This window comes from Microcebus murinus, chromosome 2 (assembly GCF_040939455.1).
Source record: "Microcebus murinus isolate Inina chromosome 2, M.murinus_Inina_mat1.0, whole genome shotgun sequence".
NCBI classification, from domain to species: Eukaryota; Metazoa; Chordata; class Mammalia; order Primates; family Cheirogaleidae; genus Microcebus; species Microcebus murinus.
The window spans coordinates 124,670,212-124,683,967 of NC_134105.1; the positions used below are offsets into that span (position 1 = coordinate 124,670,212).

Consider the following 13,756-nt stretch of genomic DNA (forward strand, 5'->3'; position numbering starts at 1 on the left):
TATCTTTTGTAAACATGGATTCTAAGAAGACTAATAGGATATCATGCCTATAAATTAATCCAAATTGCCCCATTATTACCTGGAAGCATTCATAAGGGAACAGAGGTTGGCTGTGTTTAATTCCATTACTGAAGCATTCTCACACACAGATGTCAACTAATTCATAACAACTTCACCATAAAAGTAAAAAAAAAAAAAAAAAATTCATAAGGTTTCTGTGCCTATCCTATCCTCTTAGTGGCTTTGTACTTATGATATTCTTAGTTCTTAAATTAAACTATGAAAAGTCCCATGGGTGATTGTGGAGATAAATTTAAAATTCCATTTTCCAAATCCTAATGTTTCTTCTCTCCTCCCTAATCTTCCTATGCAACCTCCATTAAACCAATAAGCAGAAGAGAAACACAAATTTCACCTTCTCTCTTTTTTCTCCTGTAAACTTCTCCAATCTCTCTACATCTTGATAGGAAAAATATACTGACAATTTGTAAGTCATATGCAAGATGTGGAAGGAGGAGCTTTATATACATTATCCCATTTAATTCTAAAACTACTCTATCCAGCAGGTATTATCTTCCTTTTATAAATGAGGAAACAATGAGTTCAAACAATTACACAGTTAAAACCAGAATTTCAACTCAAATGTGACTAGTTTCAAAACCCATCTACTTTCTACATCACAATGCTTTCCTTGAGTCATATTTACGAATAACATATTTCTATATATTATAGAACCTTAGCATATAGCTAGACACCTGGATTTAGAGTCACAAATATAGAACCTAAATAGAAGTTTGTCAGTCAAAAATTAAGAGCCTTTTTTTCCTCTCTTTCAGACCCCAAACTTACTTTCAATTTCACTTATTCTATCTCCTACCCTATTTAGGTATAGCTTAAAAATAATATATAACCACTGGATGCTTTCATGCAGAGGCTTATATGAACATGGTAGATTCTAGTTTTAAATTTATCTGATCCACTGTTGTATCAGGGGTCCCCAAGAACATGCCCAGGTTTGATGATTCACTAGGAAGACTCAGAACTCAGCACATAGTTGTACTCAGGGCTGTGAATTATTACAGTAAAAAGATACAAAGCAAAATCAACAATGAAAAAAGGCACACAGGGAAAAGTCCAGAGGAAACGAGGCACAAGCTTCTGAAAGTCTTCTCCCAGTGGAGTCACACAGGATATGTGTGGCTGGGCGCGGGATGGTTCACGCCTGTAATCCTAGCACTCTGGAAGGCCAATAAGTGCGGATTGCTCGAGGTCAGGAGTTTGAAACCAGCCTGAGCAAGAGCGAGACCCCGTCTCTACTATAAATAGAAAGAAAGTAATTGGCCAACTAATATATAGAGAAAAAATTAGCCGGGCACGGTGGCACATGCCTGTAGTCCCAGCTATTCAGGAGGCTGAGGCAGCAGGATCGCTTGAGCCCAGGAGTTTGAGGTTGCTGTGAGCTAGGCTGACACCACCGCACTCACTCTAGCCTGGGCAACAAAGGGAAACTCTGTCTCAAAAAAAAAAAAAAAGGATATGTGTAATTCTTCCAGCAATAAGTTATAACATGTAAAATGTTATCTCCAAGATAAGCTCATTAGAGACTTGACCCAAGGTTTTTCGGGGATGGGGATGATCATGTAAGCATCCTCTGCCTACTACATACCAAAATTTCAGATGCCCAGAAAGAAAGCAGGTGTTCAATCATAAACCACATTGTTTGTAAAAAACAGTTTAGGCACAGTGAGCCATTCTTTTCAGTTCTGGTAATGATGAGAATCCTCTCAAAATCCAAGTTCCCGGATGCCAACCTTGCAAGCAGGTTTTTCTAAAGATATCAGTCTCAATCAAGCCTGCTCTGTTAACTCCTTTTGCACAACTGAGATGCTCCTTTTAGAAATAACATAGTTTTTTGTTTGTTTTGGGGATGCCAGTTTTCTTCCAAAATGTGTCCCCATTTTAACTAAAATTTCTTTCACTAAGATTTATTTTTTATAACTTATCACTTATACTAAACTTTTAAAACTCTTACAAGTCACAAATACACCATGAAATCATTAAATTCTTTATCTATACTTAAGGAGGATAGCTGTGAGAAAAATCCTTTTAACATTTAAAGATGGGCTGGGTACAGTGGCTCATGCCAGTAATCCTAACACTCTGGGAGGCCAAGGCGGACTGATCGCTCAAGGTCAAGAGTTGGAAACCAGCCTGAGCAAGAGTGTGACCCCATCTCTACTAAAAATGGAAAAACTAGCTGGGCGTGGTGGCGCACTCCTGTAGTCCCAACTACTTGGGAGGCTGAGGCAAGAGGATCACTTGAACTCAAGGACTTTGAGGTTACAGTCAGCTACAATGATGCCCTGCACTCTTCCACAGGACAACAGAACAAGATTCTGTCTCAAAAAGAAAAAGATTTAAAGATGGTAAAAAACTTAATCTTAGCATACTGGGATAAATAACATTTGACACAACTTAATATTATTATTGGTCTTCTATGCTGTAACAGAATCAATAACTGTTAATACTTTAGGAAGGAAAAGGAAAAAAGCAGGCCCTAGTTCCATTAGACTCCTGCTTATTACCAGTTAATATGTACATTTATAAATTAGCTGCTAACACAGTGGGAGTGCTATTCTTTTATAAATCACCACCTAAAAACTAGACAGGAAACCCACACTTCCTTCTTCTTAAAAGAAATTAACTCACAGGCCGGGCGCTGTGGCTCACGCCTGTAATCCTAGCTCTTGGGAGGCCGAGGCGGGCGGATTGCTCAAGGTCAGGAGTTCAAAACCAGCCTGAGCAAGAGCGAGACCCCGTCTCTACTATAAATAGAAAGAAATTAATTGGCCAACTGATATATATATAAAAAATTAGCCGGGCATGGTGGCGCATGCCTGTAGTCCCAGCTACCCGGGAGGCTGAGGCAGAAGGATCACTCGAGCCCAGGAGTTTGAGGTTGCTATGAGCTAGGCTGACGCCACGGCACTCACTCTAGCCTGGGCAACAAAGCGAGACTCTGTCTCAAAAAAAAAAAAAAAAAAAAAGAAATTAACTCACGACATTTTAAAAGGAATAGAATATAACTTTGCTGTCCTCCTCCACACTTTTGTTTTCAATTGCTAACAATGCCTAAGTATGTTCTGTTCAAAGGTCACTTAAAAAATTAACATAACAAGACTATTTTATCACAGCTTAAAAAACAGGAAAGGACTTTATCTGTACACAAATTTGTACTTCTCTAGTTTTTGGTTATGCCAGCAAATTAAGCAACACTGGACTATAAAGGAATTAGTGATTGATCTGCATACCCTGAAATAATTGCTGAAATGTTTTCTGCTTTTTACCCCTACAAGCACTTCTGTTAATGTAAGTCCTGTCCTTATATAAACTTCATATGAGCTCAGCAGAATGAAGAATACAGAAGTCTTCAAGGAACTTAACCCGAGGAAACAAATAATAAAAATTGTAAGACAAAAGTATTGGATGTTATATAGTGTGGAAAGAAGTAAATTTGCAAGAAGTTCTAAAAAGGTAAAAACAAAAAACTCTTTTCTCCTTCAATTTAAGATTTCTAGTTTAGAAGTTTCGAAATATATAAAGTGAAAAAGGTAACAAAAAATTGCAGGTATGCCTTGCATATATTTTGATTAGCAATACAAATGATATGCATGAAAGAGATTTCAAAAGGATACACACTAGAACTTTAATGACTGCTGTCTCCCTGTAGGAAAGTGGGCACTTTGGGTTTGTTTTTAGTTTTTGCTTATACTTTTTCCCTGCAATAAAATATACTGCATTTGTGAGGAAAAGTTGTTTTCATTTCCCATTATAGAAGTAAAGGAAGGGCCGGGCGCTGTGGCTCACGCCTGTAATCCTAGCTCTTGGGAGGCCGAGGCGGGCGGATTGCTCAAGGTCAGGAGTTCAAAACCAGCCTGAGCAAGAGCGAGACCCCGTCTCTACTATAAATAGAAAGAAATTAATTGGCCAACTGATATATATATTAAAAAAAAATTAGCCGGGCATGGTGGCACATGCCTGTAGTCCCAGCTACTCGGGAGGCTGAGGCAGAAGGATCACTCAAGCCCAGGAGTTTGAGGTTGCTGTGAGCTAGGCTGACGCCACGGCACTCACTCTAGCCTGGACAACAAAGTGAGACTCTGTCTCAAAAAAAAAAAAAAAAAAGAAGTAAAGGAAGAACATAGTCAATAAATGACATACATTTTTTTCTTTTTTCTAGTTTAAACACAAAGTAAGAGCTGTATTGTAATAAACACTTTATACGCAGACAAACACTTAAAGTTTTCCATTCTTCTGCTGGCTTTGTAAGCTATTCCCTTAAAACTCAGTGATTAAAATAGAACAAAACAAAGTACTCCAGAAAAGATCTTCAAATTGGAAATCAGTTAACAGCACCATCACCCTCCCCATGAGAATACAGACTGCCCTTTCACTGAGGGCCTCCTCTCAAAGTAACTTTCTCAGATCATTCTTCACTTTTAAGCCTTATTATATCAAAGGTTCCCTGCAAGTAAGTAACGCTTTTTGTTGCTATGTTCATCACAATTAACAAAAAAAACTACATTTCTACCATTGTTCAAGCTATACACAGAAGCCCATACATTGAAAGAGGCATCTTGGCATACTGGAAAGCAAAGTAGATTAGAATTAAGTCTTATGTTCCAACCCCTGACCATGCACTTATTATATATTATTTCATTTAGTATGACTAGGAGATAAGATAATTCTTTTGTAGTATCTTGTTTTAGGCTCTTAAATTCTTTCTCTCTTTTCTTTTTCTTTTTTTTTTTTTTTTACAGGCCAGGTGTAAAAGTGGCTCCCATCTGTAATCCTACAGGCTACCACCTGTAATCCTACCATTCTGGGAGGATTGCCTGAGGCCATGAGTTGGAGACCAGCCTGAGCAACACAGTGAGCCCTGTCCCTACAAAAAAAGCTAAAAAATTAGCCAGACTTGGTAGTGCACACCTGTAGTCTTAGCTACTGGGGAGGCTGAGGCAGGAGGACTGCTTGAGCCTGAGAGTGTGAGGTTGCAGTGATGATGACATCACTGTACTTTAGACCAGGGCAACAGAGTGAGACACCCTCAAAAAAAGAAAAAAATTCTGTTTATGCACTACCTACACACTGTTAAAAAAAAAATCATAATAGTATAGATATATGGAGAGTTAAAAGTGAAAGTATCCTTTTCATCTCCACTCCTACCACCCACCAAGGAACCTAAAAAAAAAAAAATATATATATATATATATATATAGTAAGATGAGTTTTTAATAAACCAGCTAATAACTTATTTGTTTAACTGACAATTATCTGGACCAAGAAGATCTTCCTTTGAATCTGATTAACAGACTCTGAACATCATTCAAATTCTAGAGTTTCAGATCAATGTAGTTACTAGATAGAAACCTGGGTTTTCTAAGATTGTATGCTGCCTACAACATAAAGGGTGACCCAAATATTTAGCAACTAGCAGAGCAAACCATGGCAGTCATTACAGCTCTTCATCAAGTATTTCCAGCCACCCTCCCAGGCACATAGCAAAACTGTACCTTCCCCATCCCCTTGACATCATGTGAGGCCCATATTACTTGCTTTGGCCAATGAAATATAAAAAGCTTTAAAGTTTCCACTACCATTGATTCATCACTATTTCTTTCCCTCCCAATGACAACTGCCAGCATTCTAGAATGATGGTCAAAGACTGTCAGCCTAGGTCTCAGAGGGACAAAAAATAGGCACAGCCCACCCCTACTTCCTACTGAGAGGGGGTGGGGAGGCCTACTCCCCACTGATATACATTGGACTTACACAATTAGTGTGAGTGACAAACCCTTGATGTGTTAATCTACAGGTGGGGGGGTGGATGGAGGAGGACTATTGCTGTTACTAACTCATTATCTACCTAGTATATCCTGATTAAACAGACCAACGGATCATAAGTTAATAATATTAAATAAATATAAGCAGGACGGGAATGGTGGCTCACACCTGTAATCCTAGCACTCTGGGAGGCCAAGGTGGGTGGATTGCTTGAGGTCAGGAGTTCGAAACCAGCCTGAGCAAGAGTGAGACCCCGTCTCTACTATAAATAGAAAGAAATTAATTGGCCAACTAATATATATAGAAAAAGTTAGCCATATATAGAAAAAGTTAGCGGGGCATGGTGGTGCATGCCTGTAGTCCCAGCTACTCAGGAGGCTGAGGCAGGAGGATTGCTTGAGCCCAGGAGTTTGAGGTTGCTGTGAGCTAGGCTGACATCACGGCACTCACTCTCGCCTAGGCAACAAAGTAAGACTCTGTCTCAATAATAAATAAATATAAGCAAATAAGAGGCCGGGCACGGTGGCTCACCCTTGTAATCCTAGCACTCTGGGAGGCCGAGGCGGGGCAGATTGCTCAAGGTCAGGAGTTCGAAACCACCCTGATCAAGAGCGAGACCCCGTCTCTACTATAAATAGAAAGAAATTAATTGGCCAACTAATATATATAGAAAAAATTAGCCGGATATGGTGGCGCATGCCTGTAGTCCCAGCTACTCGGGAAGCTGAGGCAGGAGGATTGCTTGAGCCCAGGAATTTGAGGTTGGTGTGAGCTAGGCTGACGCCATGGCACTCACTCTAGCCTGGGCAACAAAGTGAGACTCTGGCTAGACTCTGTCTCAAAAAAAAAAACAAAAAACAAAAAACCACAAAGAATAGCCAGGAATATTCTAAAAACAAAAAGCAATGAAGAGGAACCAGCCCTACCAATAACAGCAACAAAAGAAGACAGACCCAATTCTTATATGGCACTAACTACATGCTAATAAGCACTTTCCAAGTATTAATATTTTATATAACTTAACTCATTTAATTCTCACAACAACCCTATTAGGTATCAGTTTCATCTCCATTTTATAAATAAGGGCACAGAATCACAGAAATGTTAAGTAACTTACCCAAGGTCACACAGCTAAGGACAAAGTAAAGACAGAACTCAAAGCCCCATAGTTTAGCTCAAGTCTATATCCTTAACCAACATGCTATACTACATATCATAAAAGTACAATAATTAACAGAGGGTGATACTGACACGTAATTTGACAGGCAAATTGACAGAATAGAAAGCCTAGAAATAGAATCAAAGGCATACAGGATTTTAGTACACAGAAGGGTAGACAACAGTTCATTCAATAGATGGTTATTCTGAAGTCCCCAGACCCTTTCTGTCAATAATTCCAATTCAAGGCATTTATTCTATAGTTATATTAGTGTATGTCTAAAATAACTCATGTAAGGGTTTTCACTACAGCACTGTTTGAAACAGCAAAAAAAGAAAAAAGAAAAAAACCTAATTATATAATTCATCTACACAATGAAATGATATGCATCCATTAAAAAAAAAAACAAGGAATTCATTCCACAACAAAAACAAAAACAGTTTATTTACTGACATCGAAAAATTTCCAATATATATTAAGTGAAAAAAAAGCAAAGTACAAAACATATAGAATATACTTCCATTAGTCTAAAAAACTAAGGATGAGGGGATACACATGCATACACATATGCATGTGTGTACACACACATAATGTATCTCTGGAAGTATATACAAGAAACCGGTACCATGTTTCCCTGAAAATAAGACAGGGTCTTATATTTATTTTTCCTCAAGAAGACATCCTAGGGCTTATTTTCAGGGGATGTGTCATTTTTTTAAAGTACGGTACAACAATCTACATTTATTCAAATATAGTTAAGTCATCTTCTTCTGGAACATCATCATCACTCTCCAAATCCCAAATTCCATCCTGAATTTCTTGCGACTCTATTTCCTTTAGAACCATTGGCCCCAATCTCTCGTGTGGAGCACTAGAGCTCTCATAGGGCAGATGAGAAGGACTGCTCATCTTCTTTACCACTCTGCGAGGAAATGCATGGGTTGGCCAGATACGCTGTGTAGCCACGCCCATCACCAGGTCTTATTTTCGGGGTAGGGCTTATATTCCGCAAATGCTTAGAAATCCTGCTAGGGCTTATTTTATGTGTAGGTCTTATTTTTTGGGAAACACGGTAATTTGGATTGCCAAAAATTGAGGTGGCTGGGGGGAAAAGTGTGGCAGGAATACTTCTATTTCTCTTCTCACTCTTGTTGCCCTAGCTAGAGTGCCCTGGCATCAGCCTAGTTCACAGCAACCTCAAACGTCTGGGCTCAAACAATCCTCCTGCCTCAGCCTCCCGAGTAGCTGGGACTACAGGCATGCGCCACCATGCCCAGCTAATTTTTTCTATATATTTTTAGTTGGTCAGTTAATTTCTTTCTGTTTTTAGTAGAGACAGGATTTTGCTCTTGCTCCGGCTGGTCTCGAACTCCTAAGCTCAAATGATCCACCTGCCTCAGCCTTCCAAAGTGCTAAGATTACAGGTGTGAGCCATGGCACCCAGCCAGGAATACGTCTATATCCTTTGAATTTTCAACAACATAAATGCACTAGCCCTTCAATAAATAAATAACTTAAATTTTAAAAGAAAGATGGAGCCATTTAGCAGCAAGGATAAATGCCAAAAAAAAAAAAGAAAGAAAAATATATTAAGAGTTGTCTTGATAAAGAGGAGCTGAGCAGCCATTTCACTCCATAAACAAGCTGAAACCGAGAAAGCCAGCTGGAGAAAAACTGAACAGATGTACAAAGCAAAAAAAGATGCCAGAACCTTGCAGGCCCTGAAAGATATAGTCCTACTGTCTAATATCTTACCAGCTCCAGTTTCTTTGAGGCCTAGCTGCACACTGACTGGTCCTAAGAGTGCCCAATGCACCCACATAGAACAACATTCCCTTCTACTACCTTCTGGAGTTAGCTCCACTGGTTCTCCATTCCCTTCTTTTTTTTTTTTCAAAGGCCCCTACAACTAGCTTTTCTATCTATGTGAATGAAAAGGCATTTTAGGATCATTTCAAAATGTCCTCTGTGAGCAAAAAAATAAAGATTATGATTTACCTAAGTGAAATGCTGGATATATCCAATCAGAATGTGGGTGTTATAACAAAAACACAAATATACATATTTACCTGTATATCCAGAAGCACAGAAATCTGGTAATTAAGCCTAGTCACAAAACAATCCTGAATACAGATTTGTCCCACCCACCCTTGCCAACCCGGTTCCACTTCCGGTTGGAGGGGCGCCGGGCTCCTGAGAGTGATATAGCTGCGGTGGTCGCGTAGCCATGGGAAAGTCGGAATTTCTTACTCCCAAGGCTATTGCCAACAGGATCAAATCCAAGGGGCGTCAGAAGCTGCGCTGGTATTGCCAGATGTGCAAGAAGCAGTGCCGGGACGAGAAGGGCTTTAAGTGTCATTGTATGTCCGAATCTCATCAGAGACAACTATTACTGGCTTCGGAAAATCCTCAGCAGTTTATGGATTATTTTTCAGAGGAATTCCGAAACGACTTTCTAGAACTTCTCAGGAGGCGCTTTGGCACGAAGAGAGTTCACAGCAACGTTGCCTCCAATGAGTATATCCGCCACCGGAGCACACCCACACGGCGCCACCGGCGGGAAAGTCTGACTGGCCTGACGTGCCGGCAGGAGGGCTCGGGCGGTGGACGAGACACCGAAAGGCTGGCACGTTCACACAGACAGGGATATACACGGGAGCACACCCACACGGCGCCACCGGTGGGAAGGTCTGACTGGCCTGACGTGCCGGCAAGAGGGCTCGGGCGGTGGACGAGACACCGAAAGGCTGGCACGTTCACACAGACAGGGATATACACGGGAGCACACCCACACGGCGCCACCGGTGGGAAAGTCTGACTGGCCTGACGTCCCGGCAGGAGGGCTCGGGCGGTGGACGAGACACCGAAAGGCTGGCACATTCACACAGACAGGGACCCGAAACCCCCCGCCCGCAACTGGAGCTGGAGAAGCAACAGCAGCAGGATCTTGATGATGAAGAAAAACTGCCAAATTTATTGAAGAGCAAGTGAGAAGAGGTCTGGAAGGGAAGAAACAGGAGGCTCCTATTTTTACGGAATTAAGCAGAGAAAATGAGGGAGAGAAAGTTGCGTTTAATTTGAATAAAGGAGCATGTAGTTCAGCAGGAGCAACATCTTCCCAGTCAAGCTCTCTGGGGCCAAGTGCGCTGAAGACGATGGGGAGCGCGGGTCAGAGAAACGGAAAGAACCTCCCCAGGGCTCAGCTCAGTCCAAGGAAAAGAAGAAAAATAGATGTGTGTTGGTGAATATTCGCTCGGGCCTAGCCGCGCTCGGAGCCCGGAGCCCGATATTCGGAGCCCGATATTCGGAGCCCGATATTCGGGCTGGGCGCTACGCGGCCTGGGCCTAAGGGCTTAACAGTAGCAACAGCGGCGGCCGCAGCAATCGTCGCGGTCCCTTGCTGAATACGAGCACCACAGGCGCCCGAAAGCCCCAACAGGCGGTTAGAGAAAATGGCAGACGATATCGATATTGAAGCAATGCTTGAGGCTCCTTACAAGAAGACTTGCCTAACGATATCTCACCTCTACTCCCATGAATTCACCTTTGATTCCAGTGTGAACTGTCAATCTTGGATGAGAACAAGTTGAGCAGTGCTAACGGCCATGAAGAATGTAGCAAAAAGAGTAAAAAGAGCAAAAGCAGAAGTCGTAGTCATGAACGAAAGAGAAGCAAAAGTAAGGAACGGAAGCGAAGTAGGGTTAGAGAAAGGAAAAAGAGCGAAAGCCGTGAAAGGAAGAGAAGTAGAAGCAAAGAAAGGAGTCGGAGCCGCTCTAAAAGTCGAGATCGCATGTTCAGAGGTCGCTACAGAAATCCATACTCCAGACCAAAATTTAACAGAGCCATCCGAGGAAAGATTGGGTTGCCTCATAGCATCAAATTAAGCAGACGGGCGTTCCCGAAGCAAAAGCCCATTCAGAAAAGACAAGAGCCCTGTGAGGGAGCCTATTGATAATCTAACTCCTGAGGAAAGAGATGCAAGGACAGTTTTCTGCATGCAGCTGGCAGCAAGAATTTGACCAAGGGATTTGGAAGAGTTTTTCTCTACAGTAGGAAAGGTTCAGATGTGAGGATGATTTCTGATAGAAATTCAAGACGTTCCAAAGGAATTGCTTATGTGGAGTTTGTTGATGTTAGCTCAGTGCCTCTAGCAATAGGATTGACTGGCCAACGAGTTTTAGGAGTGCCAATCATAGTACAGGCATCACAGGCAGAAAAAAACAGAGCTGCAGCAATGGCAAACAATTTACAAAAGGGAAGTGCTGGACCTATGAGGCTTTATGTGGGCTCATTACATTTTAACATAACTGAAGATATGCTTCGGGGCATCTTTGAGCCTCTTGGAAGGATTGAAAGTATCCAGCTTTTGATGGACAGTGAAACAGGTCGATCTAAAGGATATGGGTTTATTACATTTTCAGACTCGGAATGTGCCAAAAAGGCTTTGAAACAAGTTAATGGGCCGGGCGCGGTGGCTCACGCCTGTAATCCTAGCACTCTGGGAGGCCGAGGTGGGTGGATTGCTCAAGGTCAGGAGTTCAAAACCAGCCTGAGCGAGACCCCGTCTCTACCATAAAAATAGAAAGAAATTAATTGGCCAACTAATATATATATATATAAAAATCAGCCGGGCATGATGGCTTGTGCCTGTAGTCCCAGCTACTTGGGAGGCTGAGGCAGGAGGATGGCTTGAGCCCAGGAGTTTGAGGTTGCTGTGAGCTAGGCTGATGCCACGGCACTCACTCTAGCCTAGGCAAGAAAGCTAGACTCTGTCTCAAAAAAAAAAAAAAAAAAAAAAAACAAGTTAATGGATTTGAACTAGCAGGAAGGCCAATGAAAGCTGGTCATGTACAGATGCTTCCAGTGCTAGTTCATTTTTGGATAGTGATGAACTGGAAAGGACTGGAATTGACTTGGGAACAACTGGTCGTCTCCAATTAATGGCAAGACTTGCAGAGGGTACATGTTTACAGATTCCACCAGCAGCACAGCAGGCTCTGCAAATGAGTGGTTCTTTGGCATTTGGTGCTGTGGCAGAATTCTCTTTTGTTATAGATTTGCAAACAAGACTTTCCCAACAGACTGAAGCTTCAGCTTTAGCTGCAGCTGCTTCTGTTCAACCACTTGCAACACAGTGTTTCCAACTCTTGAACATGTTTAACCCTCAAACAGAAGAAATTGGATGGAATACAGAGATTAAGGATGATGTGATTGAAAAATGTAATAAACATGGAGGAGTTATTCATATTTATGTTGACAAAAATTCAGCTCAGGGCAATGTGTATGTAAAGTGCCCATCGATTGCTGCAACTATTGCTGCCGTCAATGCATTGCATGGCAGGTGGTTTGCTGGTAAAATGATAACAGCAGCATATGTACCTCTTCCAACTTACCACAACCTCTTTCCTGATTCTATGACAGCAACACAACTACTGGTTCCAAGTAGACGATGAAGGAAGATATAGTCCCTTATGTACATAGCTTTTTTTTCTTTCTTGAGAATTCATCTTGAATAATATCTTTTATTTAGATAAAAATAAAGAGGTCTACTGTCATTTGTATACAATTCCTGTTACCTTGAAAAAATAAAAATGTTAACAGGAAAAGAAAAAAAAAAAAGAAGAAAAATAAATCCGCACTGGATGAGATCGTGGAGATTGAAGAGGAGAAGAAAAGAACTGCCTGAACAGATTACTGGCTACAACCTGAAATCATCGTAAAAATTATAACCAAAAAACTGGGTGACAAATATCACAAGAAAAAGGGTATTGTTAAGGAAGTAATTGACAAATACACAGCTGTGGTCAAGATGATTGATTTTGGAGACAAGCTGAAACTTGACCAGACTCATTTAGAGACAGTCATTCCAGCACCAGGAAAAAGAATTCTAGTTTTAAATGGAGGTTACAGAGGAAATGAAGGTACCTTAGAGTCCATTAATGAGAAGACTTTTTCAGCTACTATAGTCATTGAAACTGGCCCTTTAAAAGGTCGCAGAGTTGAAGGAATTCAACACGAAGACATTTCTAAACTTGCCTGAGTTTGAAAATTTGTCAATAACATATTAAAATTCTAAAACATCAAATTGGTGTTCACCAAGGCATTATGAGACTCTACTGTGTTAGAGTATTCCTATTATATAAAAGAAATGGATTTTTAAAAATATGACTGTATAGCTGTTTAAAAAACTTATAGAAAAATAAAATTATGTCTCATGAACTATCAAAACTATGTAATTCTGCCCATGTTATATTTGTTTTCTTTGCAATATTTACTTAATGAGTTTTTATCTTCATTAAAGAATGTTATTGTAAAGTGTTTAAAAAAAATTCTGAATACCTTGTATTAAGGTCTCAAAATTATCTCATTTTTAAGTGTATTTAGAATTGTTTGAAACATATTTCAACCAATAAAAATGTTAGAAAAGCAACTTTTTTTTTTTTTTTTGAGACAGAGTTTCCCTTTGTTGCCCAGGCTAGAGTGAGTGCCGTGGCGTCAGCCTCGCTCACAGCAACCTCAAACTCCTGGGCTCGAGCGATCCTTCTGCCTCAGCCTCCCTGGTAGCTGGGACTACAGGCATGTGCCACCATGCCCGGCTAATTTTTTTTTTTATATATATATCAGTTGGCCAATTGATTTCTTTCTATTTATAGTAGAGACGGAGTCTCGCTCTTGCTCAGGCTGGTTTTGAACTCCTGACCTTGAGCAATCCGCCCGCCTCGGCCTCCCAAGAGCTAGGATTACAGGCGTGAG

The 13,756-nt window shown here is 40.8% G+C and overlaps 1 protein-coding gene and 1 pseudogene across 4 annotated transcripts in view; one reads left to right on the forward strand and one right to left on the reverse strand.

Moving 5' to 3' along the window:
- The window catches only part of ABL2 (ABL proto-oncogene 2, non-receptor tyrosine kinase), a 127,359-nt gene that overhangs the window by 96,305 nt on the left and 17,298 nt on the right, over nucleotides 1-13,756 (reverse strand). The gene's annotated exons all lie outside the window — the stretch shown is intronic.
- On the forward strand, nucleotides 10,423-12,525 carry LOC105875508 (RNA-binding protein 39-like; annotated as a pseudogene).